Source organism: Pinus tabuliformis, chromosome 2_2 (assembly GCF_031772625.1).
Source record: "Pinus tabuliformis cultivar Carrire ecotype Pingquan chromosome 2_2, CPIR1, whole genome shotgun sequence".
NCBI classification, from domain to species: Eukaryota; Viridiplantae; Streptophyta; class Pinopsida; order Pinales; family Pinaceae; genus Pinus; species Pinus tabuliformis.
This window is the reverse complement of record NC_142300.1, coordinates 563027650-563035021: the sequence shown is the minus strand read 5'-3', so window position 1 is coordinate 563035021 and position 7372 is coordinate 563027650.

The window sequence follows — 7372 nt, the reverse complement described above, 5'->3', positions numbered from 1 at the left end:
TTATTTACTTTCAACCACCTCATCATAATTCTTTTGCTTGGAAGTATCTCCTTAGTCCTCTTCCTCCATTATTGTTTCCACAGTCTTGGGATTGGATTTTTCTGTTAAATTTTTAATGAGTTTTTCTTGTTCCACACTAACTTTTAGTAATTGTTCATGTCCTGCATGAAGGATTACTAGCTCTGTCCTTAGATCTCTCACCAAATTCATTAATTCCAATTTGGGTACTTTCACTTGTTCACCTAGATGTACCCAGATCTCATCTTCACCTATATGAGTTTCTCCCTACAATTCTTCCATCACTTTTCCATTTTCCTTACTCTTCTTCTTTTGTGAAAAAATAGACATTCATTTTGTTAAACACAATCATGGTCAACTCATATGCCACAATGTTACAACCTGTTTTTCTTTGATAACATATGTAACATTCCCCAAAAAAATCACTCAGAAATAACTATGAATTACACATTTTTTTTTAACTTAATACATACATTACTTGTCATAATGAAAGGGTAGCCATTAATTTTATTTGCGGACGAAAAATATCTTATGAAATCCCAACATCTATTTTGCTTTTCCTGTATCAAGTAACATTGTTATGTCTCTACATTCTCGAATCTAGGATTGACACCCAAAGTTAGAGCTGGACATTATAATTAAGCTTTACTCACCTACTCCTTACTATTCAATTCTCCCTTTATCAGTCTCAAGGACACCATTATGCTAGGTCATTGGCCTAGCATAAGTTCTCTCATATAGTATAATGATAAGGATTAGTTTTATTTTTTAATATTTTATAATACTTCTTATCGAACCTTATGAAACTATGTAGATTTTTATTGTAAATTCAACAAATTATGTGATATGTTAAAACAAAAGACAGGGATCTACTATACTCTTCAACAAAAACCAAAATTGATCGATGAAAACAATAAGAAAGAAAGGAAGAATACCAATCACACATAACACAATATTTCTTTGGGGAAAGAAACTGCTAAAAACCCCAACTATCTTTATTTCATTAACTAGAAGATCTGAGAAGAAAATACAATGCTTGTTCAATCGAAACAATTCATGCGCTAGTACAATCTAACTCTATGCCTCACAAGCCAACTCAAACTAACACTTAGCAAATTCTTCTGCTTGGCAAGCCCCTACTTCCTTGCGCAATCCCTGAAAGAATTAACCTATATTTAATTAGGAAATCCTCACTCCATAACGAGCAATCCATCCATAGGCCCTCAACTGATTGCATGCACCATCTGCACAACTCGGAAAATTATACAACTGATAGTACATTGTCCTTGAACTCTAATCTCAACTGGGTCTTCTTCTAAACTAACATGCATGATTTATTTATGAGGGAATATTCAATTAACTGGTTTGCCACTAAGGATGCACCAGTGCCCCTCCCCACTACTAGACCTCTTACTAGTTCCTCCAATAGTTAGAACTATTTTAACTAACTATAACTCAGTTAGACTAAGTTAATTAATTAAAACTAAAAAAAACTCAACCCGGGCCCATAAAATTTAGGTATCACTCTACATGACTCTTGATAGACTTCCAACTCGAATTTCCTAAGCCAACTAAGTCAATTTAACTTAGTTAATTATTACAAGTTGCTATGAGAATAGAATTTTGATTTAATTGTTAATTCAATTCAAGGACAAATTGAATTGGAATTTGTTGTTGCTATTTTTAACGCTCCCTCTCAACGAGAAATGGATTATCTGTTACTCTGATCTTACCTTTGTGAGACTCAAATTTTCATCTTGACAAAGCGTTTGTCAAAATATCTACATCCTGCTCCTCTGTGGGAATGTACTCCAACAACATAATTCTCCTCTACAAACAATCTCAAAGATGATGATACCAGATATGAATATGCTTGGATTGATCATGAAAATTTGGATTCTCAAAGAGTTTGATACATCTTTGATTGTCACAATAAATTACAGTTGGATCCATCTGCTGAACAAACAAACCAACAATTATATTCCTCATGTAGATAACCTCACAAGTTGTTTAACTAGTAGCCATGTACTCTACTTTTTCTGAACAGAGTGCAATTGATCTCTGTTTCCTGTTGTACCAAGAAACAATTGCTGACCCAATAATGAAGATCCCACCCGATTTTCTCTTCCTGTCGGATGGAATCCCTGCCCAATCTGCATTTGTGAAGCCTTGAAGCTTCACTGCCTCTTTCCGACTGTACCATAAACCATACTGAGTAGTGCCTTTGATGTATCTCAACACATGTTTGGCTTCCTTCCAATACAATTTGGTTGGTTTAACCATTGCTTGAATAAGCTGGTTAATTGTATAACACATGTCCAGTTGTGTGTTCACCAAATACATGAGTGAACCCACAAGTTTCCTGTCAATAGTAGTCTCCACTACTTCACCAGAAGTAGCATCCTCCCTCCTCCAATAACCTACTAGAGGAGTCTCCATGGGTTTAATTCTTTCCATGTGGAACCTTTTGAGTATCTTGTTGGCATACTTGCCCTCAGAGACAAAAAGTTCCTCATCACCTTGCCATACTTCCATACCTAGAAAGTAGTGCATGAGCCCCAAGTCCTTCATTTCAAACTCTCTTGCAAGATCCTCTTTGCAAAACTTGATCAATTTATCATCACCCGTCAAAATCAAATCGTCAACATATAAAACAATAATCAACAATTTACCTTCAACCACAATATGGTAAAGGTCCACATCTGCTTCACTTTTGGTGAAGCCCAATCCAGTGAAGCAGCTATCGATCCTAGTGTACCAAGCACAAGGTGCTTGTTTCAGTCCATACAACGCTCACTTGAATCGGCACACATGCGACTCTTTATTGAAGGTCTCAAATCATTTAGGCTGCTCAATATACACCTCTTCCTCAATCATGGCAATTAGGAATTCTATCTTTACATCCATCTTATGTATCTTCCATCCCATTTGAAATGACAGTGCTAGAATGGATCTGATTGATGAGTACCTTGCAACAAGAGAAAAAGTATCATCGTAATCAATCCCCTCCACCTAAGAAAACCCTTTGGCCACAAACCTGGCCTTGTGTTTCTCCACACTACCATCCGCTGCTTGCTTTACCTTGTAAATCCATCTAGAACTCACCATTGACTTGTCTGCCAGTCTTGGGACCACATCCCAAACATTGTTCCTGACAATGGAGTCATACTCCTCAACCATGGTATCAACCCAAACTGGTTTCTGCATTGCTTCCTCAAAAGAGGATGGCTCAGTCTCTACACATCCACTCATCAGAGCCATGTAGCCAGTGTACCTCTCCGGTGACCTCCTCTGCCTGCGTTGTGATGTGGGTGCTCCCACATTCTCTCTAGCATCATGCAATAACCTGTCAGCCTCTCTAGTGCACTTTCTCCCATCTCTGGAAGACTCTACAAGAGTGGGTGTCTCCACGTCCTTCTCCTTTGCATGTGGCTACTCCACATCATCATGAGGTTCCTCCTTAGGAGATAGAAGCTCCTCAACCACATGTAGCTAGAGCTCCCTCTCAAGGGAACATCTCATGGCCTTCTCTTCATTGAATTTTACATCTCTGCGAATCACTGTCATCTTGTTGGTTGGAAATTATACCTGAAAGTTGTGAGGTGTATCAATTACCCCACAAATATATCCAACTCAGCTATTGGATCATGTTTTTCCGTGAATCTTTGGTTACATGGAAGTAGACTAATGAACCAAAAATAAGTGTCCCACATCTGGTTTCTTCCCTGAAAAATCCTCTTCTGGTGTACTCATCCCAAGAATTCGATGAGGGATTATGTTATGTAAATAAATAGTTGTGTTGCATGCTTCAGCCCACAAGTGTAGTGGTAGGCTCTGATCATGCAACATCACCCATGCCACTCCTACAATGCTTCTGTTCTTCCTTTCAACCACCCCATTCTGTTGTGGGTTATGAGGTGCTATCAATTCTCGTCGAATGCCTTCTGATGCACATAATTTTTTGAACTCATTCGACACATACTCTCCACCATTATCACTCCTGAGAGCTTTAACTTTGCTGCCAGTATCTTTATCGATCAATGCTTTAAATTCAAAAAACTTTTCAAAAGTCTGATCTTTGTTTTGCATGAAGAAGATCCAACACTTACGAGAAAAATCATTAACAAATACAACATAATACCTGTGCTTGGCATGGATGTTGTCGAGAACGGTCCACAAACATCTAAGTAAACTCAATCGAGGATAATTTCCTGTGCTCGACTATCTTTGTCATGAAAGGAAGCTTTGGTGTACTTTCCCAATGTACACCCTTTGCATGTGTCTACCTGCTCTAGTGTACCCTTGGGAAGACTGGTAGAAATTTGCTGCATGATCTTCAAAGTGCCATGGTGCAAGTGACCCAACCTCCTATGCCACAACTCATCGATGTCTCGGCTCTGCAACTTCTCTTCTTTTGTGCTCAAGATGGCATAATCTTCTACCTCCAATTTGTAGAGATTCTTCATTTGAACCCCTATCCCCTTCACCTCTCATGTGGCTATGTGACAAAGGAACACCTTTCCCTTACTAAATATCAAATCATAGCCTCTATCCTCCAACATGGCAATGGATACCAAGTTCTTCTTCATACTAGGAACATACACAACATCTCACAAAGTGAGGAGAGAATCTGACTCGTTGTAAAAGGTAATTGTACCGATCTCAGTAGTGCTATACCTCCCATCATCACCCATCTCGATATGCATCTAGAGATCCTTCTCCTCCAAGTTACTAAAGAGCTCTTTGTTACCAATCATGTGGAAAGAAGCTCCACTGTCCAGGTACCACACTACCCATCATCGATGACACCATACAAGAAATGAGGGTAAAGTCCATTTCGAATACTGAAGCAAGAGCCTCACCTACCACTCCTCCTGAGGACTTCTTACCACCCTTCTTGAGTAGACATTTTGTGGCAAAATGTCCCAGCTTGTGATAGTGAATGCACTTGAATTTTGACATCTCCTTATTCTTGTCACCCTGACAAGAATCTAATTTGGAATGGGATGACTTCCCCTTCCCTCTCTTTGCCTTATCTGCTAAGGCACAATTCTCCTCATCATCATGCTTTGATGAGGATCTGTCTCTAGTGTCTGGTCGAATGTCTCCCTGTACCAAGTCAGACCACAACCGCTCCCACTCTGGCAGCTTCTCCCTCCCATTAATAGAGTCCTGGTAACTGTGCCAGCTCTTGGGAAGTCCTAGAAGTGTTAAGCTCACCAAATCATCTTCAGAAACAATAATTCCGACACTTCCAAGCTCATCCTGACATTTAGTGAAGTTGGTCAAGTACTTCGGAATTGAGTCGGCCTTCTGCATCTTGATCTTCTGAGTTTGTCCTTTAGTGCCAACTTCCTATGGTCACTTCTATTTTGAAATAGGTCCACCAATGCCTTCCACATTGCAAATGGAATGTACTTACAATAGAGATTCCAGACAATGTGATCTCGAACTTCTTCCAGGATAATCCTTCTCGGTTTTTCCACACACTTTCTCCATTCAACCAGATCTTTAGCATCAGATACTGAAGGCTTCAGAATATTATGATCTATAAATTCCTTGTGGCCATTTTCTTCCAGCACTGCTTCCATCCTATCCTTCCAAGCTATGTAATTCAAGTTTCTCGCCAGGGCATACTCAAGTCTCAAACCATAGAATGACATAGTGTTAGCCTCACTCTCATGTGAAGAAAACAATTCTAATTCCAAAACAATTAAATTAATTAAAATCAAGAAAGTTGGATTTAATCCTACCTTTCTAGATTGAGTTTGTTCCTCATGATTAGGAGTCAGTTTAGGCCTAGTTGGTTGAGAGATTCTCTCCAACTAGTTAGGCTCCTAGATTAGTGTTCGGTTGAGAGATTTGCTCAACCATAGTGTCCAAGTTAGACGTACTATCTTGAGACAAACTTCCTCATGTATTTATTTGTACTATTATCATTATTTGTACATTGCATTATGAGAGGAATACAGTAAGGCTGAGGCCTTTTCCGCCATGTCTATGTCTCTGGTATTTTTTATGTGTGTTAATTTTTGTTTATTATTCTACATGTGGTATTAGAGCCATGGTGATTTTTGTGAGTTCCATGGCATGAGATCATAGAGTGGTGGTGTTTGAGGCTGACCTACTGTGTGTGGCATTCACAACATCGACAGCTACAAGCTTCCTAGGCTGGCACCTCTGCTTCGAAGTAATCATAAGTTCTAAAGTTCTTGAACGAATTTTGAGATAGAACTTTTGTGCTTAGCGCCCAATCTTCTACGCTATTTTTAAGAAGGGTTTTGGATCATTCAACTGTATTTGGTGTTGAGAGTTTGAATCTAAACATTGGAGTAGCCAGTGTGACTTACTTTGAGAAACTAGCATCTGAAGTTGTGCTTCCCTGTCAAAGATAGGATAAAACTTGACTGCCCAATCGCTTGTCATTTCTGATGTTGCATAATCCTATTTGTGTTTATTGCATTTATGATTATGAGTTAGATTGAGCAAAGAGAAAATTCATTTTGTATTTCCTAGAAATATTTACTCTCTCCCTGTCAATAAATTAAAACGATCTCTAGTTTGCAGAGATCGTGGAATAAATATATGAGACATGATGTTATCAATTATATTAAAACTTGTCTAATTCAGAAAAAAATTGTCTGATTCATCTACGAATCAATAAGCTTCCTGGCAGATTCCCTTGCAGAGACTTGCGATGTGAGGCAGGAAAAGTAGAAGCGGCCTTTGTATCCCTGTGTTGAATTACGATCAAGTGTCATGGGGATGGGCTTTGCACTCATGCCCAGTGAAGCTTATAGAGAAACAACTAGCCTTGATAAAATGATCACTAATTACAGCCAATTGTGATGAATCAGTTTGGCGTTGGCGTTAGGGAAAAGTCGAAGAAAATACCAACCAAAAAATATCCACATTTATTAACAGCCCAGGGTTTGAAACCTCGCAGGAATTGTAAAGAAAATCATTCGCAGACATATCAAGTCTGTTGAAATCTGGCACCATTTGACGTAGTTTACGTGAAATTTGTTGCACAACTAAATAATGCTTCACATTTCTAAGTCTTCCTCATCCACCAAGACTAGGTTCAAGTAATATTTGACACTACATTTATTGTTATGTTGCGGTAAGTTGGTGTTTTCCTAGATATTTAGCGGGGTTTGTTGTTGTTGGAGTATTATTTCTTTAGACTTAGATGTTGCGAATATCAAAATCAAATTCCAGTTGATTGATATCTACACGGAAGAACCAACAACGAAAGAAAACCTCAGCATTAGAGTGTTTGCATAGAAGAACTCCTCTCTGGAAGTTAGTTGAAAAACATGGGCATGAAACTTTAAACTTGTGTGCAAGTGAG